General features: G+C 45.3%; 1 protein-coding gene across 1 annotated transcript in view; it reads right to left on the bottom strand.

Moving 5' to 3' along the window:
* The window catches only part of LOC126412543 (myogenesis-regulating glycosidase), a 237,326-nt gene that overhangs the window by 221,870 nt on the left and 480 nt on the right, over positions 1–14,976 (bottom strand). The window lies entirely within an intron of this gene.

The raw sequence follows: 14,976 nt of genomic DNA, 5'->3' as shown, positions 1-14,976 counted from the left end.
CAGATCCTCGAGTGCCATGCACTCCACCTCACCTTCCCCCTCCCGTCCCCCACATGGATCCTCTATGACCTGATTCCTTTCCCCCATGTGCTCCTTTTCGTTACAACATAGCTGCATCCTCTGCACCTCCTGTCGATTTGATCCCCCTCATCTCCTGGTTGCTCCTCTCCTCTCCAACCTCCCCCCCCCCTCCCCAAAAGCCGCGCTTTCTCCATTGTGTCTACCCTCCACCTTTACACCTTTCATCTCCTTTCCCGACGTGGCTTCCATCAACTCCCCCTCCCAGATGATGCCCTCTCTCCCTCCATTTATCCCTCCTATCAACTCTGATCCTCATCTCCCCCTTTCTCCCTCTCTCCTTTTCCTGGGCTCCCTCTCCCCCTCTTCATCCGGTTTTTTCCCCACCTACCCTCTCTCTGACTCCTTTCTCTCCCCTGAGTCTTTTTACTTTCCCCTCCACTGCCTTCCCAACTCCTTCTTGCATCCGCCCTGCCCCCACTTTTTCCTATGTCCACTCCCTCCATCGGCTGCCCCCTTTTTTCTTTTCTTCTTCTCCCCATCTTTTTCCCCTTCATCGGCTTAGGTCCATCCCCTGCCTCCGTCTGCCGCCATGTCGCCTCCATAGTGCTGTTTTAAGTGAATGTTTACTGTTGTGCATCCCCTGTCAGTGCTATGACCAGCCGCCATACTGTCGCTATGTGTGTTTTTAACTGTTGCGAACAGAAACCAGACTGTCGTCGTGTTTTTTAATTGTGCCTGTCTACTTACTATTGTCTTTTACTCAGTATCACCGACATTTTGTTCTTATATTTTCTTCGCAACTTTTTCGCCTCGTTTCAGTTTTTAACAGGCACCGTTTTGTCGCCTGCTTTTATTGTTATATCTTCTAATTCTGTTTTTTTTTCACTTTTCTGTAGGCTGCAGAGCAGCGTATTGAGCTGCTGCCAGCCCCCCCCCCCCCCTCTCCTCTGGGGGCGAATCGAAAACCAATAAAGGAAAAAACAAAAAAAGAATAGAAGATTGATTCTTTGTATTTTCGTAAGGATTTAAGTGCAACGAGGGTTGCATCTAAATTGTGTAGCTTGATTTTGTCTAATATTAGACATGTATAACGTGTATTACTCCAATCACAGAGTCACACTGCCAACTATAAGTAACCTGTAGGTTGCAAAATGACTGACTGAAGTGAGAGAGGAGAAGAGATGCAAGACGTTGACGTAGAATTTTTCCTGTGATATGGTGAAAATGGAAAGCATGGAAAATCCAGGGTTTCAGTGCTTACAGAAGAGTTAGTAACATATGTAGTTCGTATATACTTGGTCGTGTGTAAATTTCCTCCAAAAGCTGAAATTTGTTCAATTTGGCAGTGTCTAAAGGAATGTTTTGTTCTGGACTATTGCGCTTGTTTGACCAGCTTGCAGGGATGAATCACAGGTATCTCCTGCATCTTAATACAGAAATCTTATGCCTATACTACACATGGTTCTGTGCAGCTATTCTGGGTCAATCTGTGTCACTTTAGTAATGATCTGCAATATAGTCAAAAATATCACGCCATTTTGTGCCAGTGAGAATGTTATTGACATAAGAGCTTCGGCTGAAGGTATTGTTAAGAGTTTTGGCATTATCATTTTGTATGACAGAGAGAAAAAGTTGATGTATCACGTCTTAATGCACGAATATTTGCGAGTGACTGTTGCCGAATAATTGGTTGAGAAGCATAGTGAGAGGCCATATTGCTCTTGCGAAATTAGTGTTAGCCTGTGTGTCAAACTGTTGGATGTTTATATCATAAATGCCTGAAGGTAACCCAACTTCGTCAAAAACTGCTAGTTAGAATATGTCTCATAACTGAGATTAAGTGTTCTTGTGGGCCATCTTCTGAAGCCGTGAAACGGAGTAGAATCATTTGGACACTTGTAGCCACAGTATGAGAGTCCCACTAGTTGGTTTATCTTGAAATTGTCTTTTGCGTAATCTTTGGGTAACAGTAAAATTTGCAGTGATTCTCGGAACTTTGATGTTGGTGCGGCTGGTGAAATGTTTCGGTGAGACAGGTTGTGATATGAAACACAGTACACTGAATTTCCGTACATTGAGCGTGCGCAGCGGATGCTTGTCGCTGGCCTCCCAGAAGTAGCCTGAAGAGGGCGGTGTGTAGACAGCGCCACAACGCTCGAGCGGGGATACCAGTCAGTCTGTGGAGTCCGTCTATGGTGAGCTACCGAGGAAAGACACCAAGGGAGCGACAGAGACGGTGTGAGCACTACAGACAGCGCTTCAAGTTAGTGTGGCCAGCGGTGGAGCAGCCTAGTGGATACTTCCCGTGGGGTGTGCTCTCGAGCAGCAGTACATAAGAAGAGCGTCGTGCCAACGCTGTTTGATGAAAACATTAGTTGTGCAATCACTAGCATCATAGGTGTGATTCACATTCAAGCTGTGGGGAAGGAGTACAGCGTCACAATAACGTTAGTCCTTGAATGTACTGTGTTCAAAGATTTGGAGGTCAGCATGCCCATTCAACACCATACCTCTCCACACACCATACTTCCCCACACCGTAACATCTGGACCACCAAAACGATCATGGTCGACAATGCTGGATGTGCCCTCGTACGGTGAGAGGTGAGAACACGTAACGCTCCCAGGGACAATGACCACCATTGTCGTTTCAGTGGCCCAGGTGTTGCGGTGTAGAAAGGCATACATGGGCTTGCTGAACTCCAAAGCTTTAAACACAATACACTCACTGATCAACATTATTGTGGCACTGTACTCCTTCCTAGTACGCGTCGTTTCATGGGTACATCCAACGCTGCCTTCATTTTTATCGATGACAATCCGCGACCGTGTCGAACAAAGCAGATGGAACAGCTCTTGGATTGAGGGGGTATTCGGAGTATTGACTGGCATGCCCGTTCCTCCAACTTAAGTCCGACCGAGAACGTGTAGGACGCGATAGGGAGCCGTACTGCAGCACGTCCTCATGCACCAACGACCATCGAACAGTCGTCAATCGCGCTGGTGCAGGAATGAACGCCCTCCCACAAGAACTTCTTTCAAACATGAACATTGTGGCCAGTAGGAGAATACATTCCAAGCATGCATTGCCATCATGTAAGTGGGCTGCTCCTGTGTTGGCAGCGCTGTGTGGCAATTTGCATTGGATCTCTGACTGCGCTTTCTTGTAAGAGACTCTGTGGCTGAGCGGACTCTTTGTTGGAAATTAATCGCAAGTACTGTTGGGCAGTTGGAAGTTAGTCGCCAACAGTAATGGAAGTTAATGTGAGAAGTTAGCATTGATAGACGGTAGAGGGCTGAAGTGTTAGCGTAGGCTAACGTTCTGGAAGTATCTGTCTTGGAGATTGAAAATTATTCATGAATATATACGAGGGTGAGTCAAATGAAAACCTTAAATTTGTAAAAACAAATCGAAATTTCGCGCCATTATCCTGTAAGTTGGTAAGCGTGCTACAAACAGCGTGCAGAATGACCTGTAGATGGCAGCATAGTGCAGATGTGCACATACCGTCGCAGTATCAGTATAAATATGGCCGCCCCACTTGCGACTTGTCCCACCGCCCCTCCTATGTTACCATCCATCATGCCACTTCCCACACCTTCTACCCCTCTGCCGGTGTGCCCCAGGGCTCTGTCCTCTCCCCTTTCCTCTACCTTCTGTACACGGCAGATATGCCCCAACCCCCCCCCCCCCCCCTCCAGTACACCTCTTGCAATATGCTGATGACACCGCATTCCTCGCCCTCGCTCCTACCCTCCAACGGTCCCAACGCCTTCTCCAGAATCACCTTGACCTTTTTGCTGCATGGTGTAACCAATGGCTCCTGAAACTCAATCCTTCCAAGACCCAGGCAATCATCGTAGGTCGTACCACTCGCTCCTTCCGGCTCCTGGATTTCTCCCTTACTGTCTGCACACATCCTGTCCACCTCACCCCCACCCTCACCTACCTTGGCCTCACCATTGACCGTCACCTCACCTGGATACCTCATCTCCGCTCCATCCAATCCAAAGCCCACAACCGCCTCCGACTCCTCAAACTCCTCTCTGGCCGGACATGGGGGTTGCACCCCTCTACCATCCTCCACACCTACAAATCCTTCATCCGTCCCATCCTCTGTTATGCCAGTCCTGCCTGGATATCTGCCCCCCCCAAATTCTATCAGTCCCTCCAGATTCTTGAGCGTCATGCACTCTGCCTCGCCTTCCGTATCCGCCTCCCGTCCCCCACGCGGATCCTCTATGATCTCATTCCTTTCCCCCATCTGCTCCTATTCCTCGAACATATCCGCATCCTCTACACCTCCCGCCGTCTTGAACCCCCTCACCCCCTGGTTGCTCCTCTCCTCTCCCATCCCCGCCCCCTGCCACGTCTTCACCGTTGTGTCCCCCCTACCCTCCATCTCTACACCCTCCATCTCCTTTCCCAAGGTGGCTTCCGTCAACTCCCCCTCCCGGATGATGCCCTCTCTCCCTCCATTTATCCTTCCTATCAACTCTGATCCTCAATCCCCCTCCTTTCCTCTGTCCTCTCCCTGGGCTCCCTCTTCCCCCCCCCCCCCTTCCGTCCTGTTTTCTCCCCACTACACCTCTCCCTCCCTCCCTTCTCCCCCCCAGTCCTTTTGTATTCCCCTCCTCTGCCTACCCCACTCCCTGTCGCGTCTGCCCCCCACCCCTCTTATGGGTCCTCATCCTCCTTCAGCTCCTTTCCCGGCTCCCCCCTTCGCTTTTACTCTCCTTTCCCCCCTTTTTTTCCCATCTTCTGTCCAGTTTCCCCCCACCTGCTCTCGACTGTGGTGTCACATTTGCCAACTTTTTAGTGCAGTGTTCCAGTGACTATTCAGTGTTGTTTGTCTTTCTCGTGTTGCGAACAAAAACCATGCTGTCGCTAGGTGTGAATTTTATGTCCTTTGCGAACAGAATCCAGACTGTCGCCGTGTTTTTTTAATTGTCTAATGTTTTCCCTGTCTGCTTCGTATGTATTTTTATTCGCGTCATCATCCCTGTGTTGTTGTTTTAAGTTCCACGATTTCTTTTCGCCTTGTTACTCTCTAAGTCTCCGATTTTATCGCCTGTTTTTTATTATTTGTTCTCTTGATCTTTGTCACAAAATCTGTCGGCTGAAGAGCGGCATACTAAGCTGCTGCCAGCCCACCCCCTTCGGGGGGAATTGAAATTCAATAAATGAAAAAAAAAAAAAATTGCGACTTGCACCAGGGAAGAACAGCGTTCTGTTATTCGGTTTTTGCGTAATGAAGGTGTGAAACGTATTGAAATTCATCGACGAATGTAGGTTCAGTACGGTGATGCATGTTTGTCACAGCAGCAAGTCTACGAATGGAGTAGCAAGTTCGCAAGTGGTATGACTTCAGAGGAAGATGCTTCTCGTCCAGGCCAGGCACAACGAGTTGTGACTCCACAGAACATTACAGCAGTTGAAGCCATAGTGAATGAAAACCGCCGAGTGACACTGAATGACATTTCAGCATGTTTACAGATTAGTCATTGGTCAGCACACCACATTGTGCATGATGTGCTCCAGTTTCACAAAGTGTCTGCAATATGGGTGCCACGGCAGCTGACTCCTGAAATGAGAGAACGACGTGTTGATGCTTGTGAAGAACTTCTTCGGCGCTTTGAACGAGAAGGTGATGGCTTCCTTGCAAGAATAGTTACTGGGGGGCGAAACCTGGGTTCACTTCCACCAACCAGAAATGAAGAGAGCGAGCAAGGAATGGCACCATTCCTCATCACCAAAATCAAAGAAGTTTCGCACAGAACCATCAGCAGGGAAGGTTATGCTGACTCTCTTTTGGGACGGAAAAGGCGTCATTTCGGAGCATTACATCCCTAGAGGAACCACTGTCACCAGTGCATCAAACACAGATCTCCTACAAAATCATTTGTGACCTGAAATCAAATCAAAGCGACGTGGTTTGCTGTCAGCAGGTGTCCTTTTGCAACATGACAATGCAAGGCCCCACACTGCCCGTACAACAGTTGCAACAATCACAGACCTGCATTTTGAGTGTCTTCCTCATCCACCATACTCACCGGACCTTGCCTCAAGTGATTTCCATTTGTTTGGGCCACTCAAAGGCGCAATGGGAGTAAAGAAGTTCCGTTCTGCTGAAGAGGTACGCCACGCGGTGCTTGAGTGGTTGTGCGGATTACCAAAGGAATTTTTTTCTAAAGGAATTTATGCACTTTGTAAGCGCTGGAAGACTTGCATTCAGTGTGGGGGAGATTATATTGAAAAGTGATACAGCTTTGTACTACTTCTGCACTATTGATAATATTTAAAAAAATATTTAAGGTTTTCATTTGTTTCACTCTCATATCTTTGTATTGTATGTCACATTAATAAGGTAAAAAATACATTATTTCATTTGCAACAAAATATTTCCTTTGCTAACCACATGCCTATTAGTAGTTAGTGGCTTTAGTAGTTCGAATCTTTTATTTAGCTGGCAGTATTGACGCTCGCTGTATTGCAGTAGTTCGCGTAATGAAGATTTTTGCGAGGTAAGTGCCTAATGAAATGTATACGTTATTGTCAGGATTGCTTCTTATTCAGGGCCATTCTTTTGTGTTAATTATTTGAAGTCAGGTTGTAATTTTTTTTTTCAGATTGCGTTGCGCTAGAATATTGTGGGTCAGTGTTGACATGACAAGAAAAAGTAAAGGGAAAGTAGGCTCAGTAAGTTCAGTTTTACTCAGCTGTTTCTGAATCAAATAACGTAGAAGTTTCATGTTCTGTCATTCACCAATGTAAGTACAGATTCACACATTTAAATAAAGAAGTTCCAATCACCTCACCCACACTATTAAGAAACGCGTCCCGCCTTTTCTTACTGGCAAGAGGATCACCATAAATTGCGGTAACTTCAGTGCAATTACTGTGTTTGAATAAAACTGTCATTTCTGTTCGCCTCATTGCAAATTTCTTTCAGTTATCTTCTGTACTATGCTGCAGTAGTTCTTACTAAGAAAAAAAATGTTCAAATGTGCGTGAAATCTTATGGGGCTTAACTGCTAAGGTCATCAGTCCCTAAGCTTACACACTACTTAACCTAAATTATCCTAAGGACATACACACACACCCATGCCCGAGGGAGGACTCGAACCTCCGCCGGTACCAGCCGCACAGTCCATGACTGCAGCGCCTAAGACCGCTCGGCTAATCCCGCGCGGCTAGTCTGCAGTGACACGTCATGCGAGACTGACTTTCGCCCTTAAGTTTTGCACAGCAGTGTATTGTTATTAAGTTTTGTTAAAATTGGTGATCTTATAATCGGTTGGACTCGTGTTTGATTTTCTAACCGGTTGGACTAGTGTTTGATTTTGCTGGACCTTTCTGTGTTCCAGCATAGTGTAGGTCTTTTGTGCAGGCTTTAATTGATTGACATTTTGGGTGTTTTTGAATCACTTCTCATTTGTATTTTAGTTGTGAATTTTATCTGAACTTGTGCCCAGATACCTTATATCCTTCCAGCTGGCATACTTCTTTAGTTTTACGCTTGTTGATTTACCTTGTGCTGTCCTGTTCTCGTTAAGCGACATTTATTTTAAGGTTCATAGTATTGTAGAGTTGGCGTTTTGGGTAAGATATTAAGTTTGTGTGTATTTGATGTATTTGAGTGCAAGTAACATCTCCTTCGTTTTTATTACTCTCATGTGCTGTGATTTGGTAGAGCGTGTTACTAATAAATGCCTTTAAAATTGGTAAGTATTTACTCCCCAACAACTCTCAGCTGTTTACATTCCCAGCAGTTCCTGCACCACAATTGTCTTCACAGAAAATTACACTTCGGAGTTGCGGCTTGTGGAATTTTGAATCCCTTGTCGCACTCCTATGATCATAGTTTGGTAGCAGCAAATTCTACAAGTGTGCACCATACAAATCTCTCTGCTTGGTGGACGACCGTCCCGCGCAGTCACGTCCCACCAGGAAAGCATATGCCACGCGTATACCACAAACATTCCGAAGATATCTATCCGTGACGCGACTGTCGATAACAGCAAGCAGACGGATTACAAAGATTGTAATGTAATCTATCCAATGATACATTAGGGAGCCTATGATACCAGCGGCCATCAATAAATTCGTATACACAGATAAAAGTTTATTTAAAAAACTTTATCTAAGAAAATCAAGTACTTCCCGTCTAAATAGCTACATTCCAAGTATTTAAAATAATGTTGAAGTATTAACATAAAATTTTGTAAATTTAGTTTATTAACGCTGCTAAATATGTATCAGCGATTGTCTCTGACGAATATGCAGCCCCTTTCCTTTGTATAGATCTGTGTTCTTATTCCTTGTGTAGAGACTTGGCGGAAAGTGGGTGTAAATGAAAGTCGAGTCGTTTCGTAAATCTATAAAGGGCAGATGTATTACTTTTCTTTTTTTTTTTAAATTGTAGCGTCGTAATATGTGTAAAATGCTGCAGAGTGCAAACGTATCAAAGTTTAGTTACTCTACTTCATTTACTATTTCGAGAACTACCCGATTTTCACAGTCCTTTCATCAGTTAATTTTCTCCGTACTAGAAGAAAAACTGTGAACATTATGATACCTCCAAAGAAGACAACGAAATCAACACCAAAATAATCAGCTATGTAAAACTTCTTATTTTCATATGTAGATGTGCCGTTCGATGCAACTCACTTCAAAATAATGACTAAGGTCCTGTCTGAGGACGCGGCAGTGAATACGCACCATTGAAGAAGCACATTACGAGACACAATGTTTAACCAACAAATAATGATCAATTTTTGAGAGAATTGTATTTATTATTCTTTATCAATGTTATCTCCTTCGAATCAGTCCTCACTAGATATTGTGTACTTGCGACAACGCTTTTTACAATCCCCTAAACATTTCTGGAAGTCGATCTTTGAGATAGCTTTTAGCTCTCTCCTTAATTTAACCTTTTATTTTGAAACGACGCCCCTTTAATGTTTCATTTACAAACAAACAACGAAGTGCATTATCGCAGTCCGACAACCATGAACTATTTCGCCATCAACGCTGGAGTTTTGTTACCGACTGGTTCACGCAAATGGCGCGCTGATCGTCTGATCTTTTGCCAAGAGCTCGTGCCATTAAAACAAAAGAACACAGTGATCATAGCCTTCAAATTTGACAGCATTAACGGACTTTTTTCGGTCTTGACAATCCAAAAAGGTCCCACAGGGGTTATTGAACCTTAATTACGACGTCATATCAGTAAATCCATGTTTCATCACCTGTCATGACACATTTCATTAGTTCTGCACCGTTGTTGACTTCATCCAACGACTCTTGAGAAACTTGCATTCGCCACTGATTTTGTTGGAAATTCAACATTTTTGGATCCAATTTCGCTGTCACAATTTGGACACCCAAAATGATCCAAATAACTTAATGACTTGGACCATTTGATATGCCAACATCACCACTGACTCAGTGATGGTGATTCGGCGGTCGTTAATAATCGTTTATTTCACCTTCTCCACGATTTCATCTGCTGATGATGTTATGCAGCGACCAGGATGTTTACAGCCTCCAGCATCGTCACTGCCTTCTTCGTAACCCTGATAACAGTCCTAAACTTCTGTTTTACATCTAGCAGACTTACCGAAAGAAATATTTAACAATTCTAAAATTTTGTTGCTGTTTATTCCATTTTTACAACAAAATTAAACACAAATTGTCTGAGCCATTCTTACAGAAAGCGAATAATCGCCGATGCTACCAAAACGCATATACGATTTTGAAAGCTGAGTGTACGAAAACGGTTGTACTCCGTCTTAAAATAGTGCACCCAAGTTTCATCACAGGTTAAAATCCTATCCAGTAATGCATAACCTTCGCTACGGAAACCGATTTTTGAACTCGGTGCAGATGCGAAATCTCTGTTCATTACCGAGCGAGGTGGCGCAGTGGTTAGCACACTGGACTCGCATTCGGGAGGACGACGGTTCAATCCCGCGTCCGGCCATCCTGATTTAGGTTTTCCGTGATTTCCCTAAATCGCTCCAGGCAAATGCCGGGATGGTTCCTCTGAAAGGGCACGGCCGACTTCCTTCCCTGTCCTTCCCTAATCCGATGAGACCGATGACCTCGCTGTTTGGTCTCTTTCCCAAAAACCAACCAACCAACCATCTCTGTTCATTGTAATGAACAGTAAGCTCCCTGAGAACCCAACCGGTCCAGTTTGTTTTGAATGAGGGAAGGAGCTGTGCCAACACCTGATCGACATTTCTTAGCAATTTTTTCAACTATACACGAGCATTAATGATGAAGCGTAGGCTCGTCCGAAGAATCAGTTTGCAAAGAAGTGGAATACTGCAGTACTGAGGAATAATTACACTATTGGCCATTAAAATTGATAAACGGGCATTCATTGGACAAATATAGTACACTAGAACTGACATGTGATTACATTTTCACGCAATTTGGGTGCATGGAGCCTGAGAAATCAGTACCCATAACAACCACCTCTGGCCGTAATAACGGCCTTGATACGCCTGGGCATTGAGTCAGACAGAGCTTGGATGGCGTCTACAGGTACAGATGCCCATACAGCTTCAACACGATACCACAGTTAATCAAGAGTAGTGACTTGCGTATTGTGACGAGCCAGTTGCTCGGTCGACATTGACCAGACGTTTTCAATTGGTGAGAGATCTGGAGAATGTGCTGGCCAGGGCAGCAGTCGAACATTTTCTGTATCCAGAAAGGCCCGTACAGGACCTGCAACATGCGGGCGTGCATTATCCTGCTGAAATGTACGGTTTCACAGCGATCGAATGAAGGGTAGAGCCATGGGTCGTAACACATCTGAAATGTAACGTCCACTGTTCAAAGTGCCGTCAATACAAACAAGAAGTGACCGAGACGTGTAACCAATGGCACCCCATACCATCACGCCGGGTGACACGCCAGTATGGCGATGACGATTACACGCTTCCAACGTGCCTTCACCGCAATGTCGCCGAACACGGATGTGACCATCATGATGCTGTAAATAGAACCTGGATTCATCCGAAAAAATGACGTTTTGCCATTCGTGCACCTAGGTTCGTCGTTGAGCACACCATCGCAGGCACTCCTGTCTGTGATGCAGCGTCAAGGGTAACCGCAGCCATGGTCTCCGAGCTGATAGTCCATGCTGCTGCAAACGTTCGTGCAGATGGTTGTTGTCTTGCAAACGTCCCATCTGTTGACTCAGGGATCGAGACGTGGCTGCACGATCCGTTACAGCCACGCGAATAAGATGCCTGTCATCTCGACTGCTAGTGATACGAGGACGTTGGGATTCAGCATGGCGTTCCGTATTACCCTCCTGAACCCACCGATTCCATATTCTGCTAACAGTCATTGGATCTCGACCAACGCGAGCAGCAATGTAGCGATACGATAAACCGCAATCACGATAGGCTACAATCCGACCTTTACGCATTTCTGCTCCTTACACGAGGCATCACAACGACGTTTCACCAGACAACGCCGGTCAACTGCTGTTTGTGTATGAGAAATCGGTTGGAAATTTTCCTCATGTCAGCACGTTGTAGGTTTCGCCACCGGCGACAACCTTGTGTGAATGCTCTGAAAAGCTAATCATTTGCATATCACAGCATCTTCTTCCTGTCGGATATATTTCGCATCTGTAGCACGTCATCTTCGTGGTGTAGCAATTTTAATGGCCAGTAGTGTAGATGCATTTGTACTTCTTTGAGACTATAGATGCTGCAGGTATGAATACCGCAGAAGGCAGTTGAGATGAAGTGAAATGGGAATCTCTAACAATGGCAATCATAGAAGTTAAGCAGACAAACCTATGTACAAGGAAGGTAACTGCGAAGAAATCTTGGGTAACAGAAGACTGCGTAATCTGATCGACGAAGGAAAGAAGTACAACAATGGGAAATATAGAAATGTAAGTCACTGACGAATGGGAAGTGCAGGACAGCCTAGGCGAAACACGTGCGACAAAAATGTGAAGAAAGCGAAAAAGAAATGGTCATCAGAAGGACTTATTCAGCATTCAGAAAAGTCAAAACAACCTTCCGTTAAATTAAAAGCGAGGTCGGCAACATTACCAGTGCAATGGGAATTCTTCTGTAAAGAGCAAAGAAGGCAGCGGATATGTGGAAACAGTGCACTGAAGGCCTCTACGAGAGGGAGGACTTACCTGATGGCATTGCTGAGACACAAATGGTAGTCGAGATGGGAATCATGTGGGATCTCACATTAGCATCAGAGTTTCGTAGAATTTTGGAAGATTTGCATCAAATGAGGCAGAGGGGATACATAACACTCCTTCACAATTTCAAAAATTGTTTGGGGAAGCGGAATCCGAGTGACTACTCAAATTGCTTTGTAGCATCTATGAGTCTGGAGACACACCATCAGACTTTCGGAAAAATATCATCCACACGCTCTCGAAAATAGCAAGGGCAGATAAGTGCGAGATCGAACTATCGGCTTGGCGGCTTATGCATCAAAGTTTCTGACAAGAATTATATACAATAGAATAAAACAGAAAATTTAGGATCTGTTAAATGACGAACAATTTGGCCTTCGGCAAGGTAAAGCCACCAACGATATAGTTCTGAGGTTGCAACTGATAATGGACAGAAGAACCAAGACACGTTAATAGAATCTGTCGGCTAGGAAAAGGCGTTCGACAATGTAAAATGGTACAAGGTGTTCGAAAGGGAAAGACAGGCAATATATAATATGTACAAGAGCTAAAAGGAAACGTGCTGGGATTAAAAAAGAATGTAAGACAGGGATGCAGTCATTCGTGAAGAACCAATGACAGAAATAAAAGAAAGGTTCAACAGCGGGACTAAAATTCAGGGTGAAGGGACACCAGTGAAAAGATTCGCTGAGCACATTGCTTGCTTCAGCGAGAAAGTGAAGCAAAATTACAGGAGCTGTTGAATGGAACGAACAGTCTAATGAGTACAGGATATATGCTGAGAGTCACACCAAGAGAGACGAAAATGACGAGGAGTAGTAGCAATGAAATAAGCAGTAAACTTAATAGGAAAATTGGTGATTAGGAAGTAGACGAAGTTGAGGAAATATGCTACATTGGAAGCAAAGTAACACATGACGGTCAAAGCAACGAGTAAACGTCGGCTTTAATCTGCGGAAGAAATTTCTGGGGATATACGTTTGGAGCATGGTAATCAATTATGGACTGTGCGAAAACCGGAAAATTAGAGAATAGATTCGTTCGAGATATGGTGCTACAGAAAGATGTTGAAAATGAGGCGGACTGATAAGGAATTAGAAAGTTCTCTGCACAATTGGCGAAGAAGTGAACATACGGAAGACACTGACAAGAAGAACGGGCCGGATGACAGTACATGTGTTACGACGTCAGGGAATAATTTCCATGGTACTAGAGGTGGCTACATAGGGTAAAATCTATAGCGGAAAACTGACATTGCTATCCACGGAACGAATGTTTGAGGAAGTAGGGTGCAAGTTCCACTTTGAGATCAAGAGGTTGCATGAGCAAGAAATTCGTGGTGTTTAGAAGACTTACACTCAAGATCCAAAGAAACTGGTACACTTGATTAATATCGTGTAGGCCTCCGCGAGCACGCAGAAGTGTCGCAACACGACGTGACATGGAATCGACTAACGTCTGAAGTAGTGCTGCAGGGAACTGACAACATGAATCCTGCAGAAATGTCCGTAAATCCGTAAGAGTACGAGGGGGTGGCGATCTCTTCTGAACAGGACGTTGCAAGGCATCCCACGTTGCAAGCCATCCCAGATATGCTCAATAATGTTGATGTTTGGAGAGTCCGGTGTCCAGCGGGAGTGTTTAAACTCAGAAGAATGTTCCTGGAGTCACTCTGCAGCAATTCTAGACGTGTGGGGTGTCGCATTGTCCTGAGGGAGCTGCCCAAGTCCGTCGGTCTGCATAATGAACATGAATGGATGCACGTGATCAGACTGCCTGCTTATGTACGTGTTCAGAGTCGTATCTAGACGTATCAGGGGTCACATATCTCTCTAACTGTGCACGTCCCACACCGTTACAGAGCCCCCACCAGCTCGAACAGTCCGCTGCTGACGTGCAGGGTCCATGGACTCTTGAGGTTGTCTCCATACCCAAACATGTGCATCCACCCGATACAATTTGATACGAGACTCGTCCGACCAGGCAACATGTTTCCTGTCATCAACAGTCCAGTGTCAGTGTTGACGGACGCTGGCGGTGCGTAAAGCTTTGTGTCGGGCAGTCATCAATGTACACGAGAGGGCCTTCGGCTCCGAAAGCCCATATCGATGATGTTTCGTCGAACGGTTCGCACGCTAACGCTTGTTGATGGCCCAGCGCTGAAATCTACAGCAATTTGCGGAAAGGGTTGCACTTCTGAAACTTCCTGGCAGATTAAAACTGTGTGCCGGACCGAGACTCGAACTCGAGACCTTTGCCTTTCGCGGGCAAGTGGTAGAGGACTTACCCGCGAAAGCCAAAGGTCCCGAGTTCGAGTCTCGGTCCGGCACACAGTTTTAATCTGCCAGGAAGTTTCATCCCAGCGCACACTTCGCTGCAGAGTGAGTAATCTCATTCTGGTTGCACTTCTGTCACGTTGAACGATTCTCTTCAATAGTCGTTAGTTCCGTTCTTGGAGCATCTTTTTCCGGCCGCAGCGATGTCGGAAATTTGATGTTTTACCGGATTCCTGATATACACGGTACACTCGTAATATGGTCGCACAAGAAAGTCCCCACTTCATCGCTACCTCGGAGACGCTGTGCCTCATCGCTCGTGCGCCGACTATAACACCACATACAGACTCGCTTAAATCTTGATAACCTGCCATTGTAGCAGCAGTAACAGATCTAACAAATGCGCCAGATACTTGTTATCCCATAGAGGCAATGCCGACCGTATTCTGCCTGGTTACATATCTCTGTATCTGAATACGCATGCCT

The sequence above is a fragment of the Schistocerca serialis genome, chromosome 7, assembly GCF_023864345.2.
Source record: "Schistocerca serialis cubense isolate TAMUIC-IGC-003099 chromosome 7, iqSchSeri2.2, whole genome shotgun sequence".
NCBI lineage: Eukaryota > Metazoa > Arthropoda > Insecta > Orthoptera > Acrididae > Schistocerca > Schistocerca serialis.
Note: the sequence above shows the minus strand (reverse complement) of the source record. Positions and strands in the feature narration are given on the sequence as shown.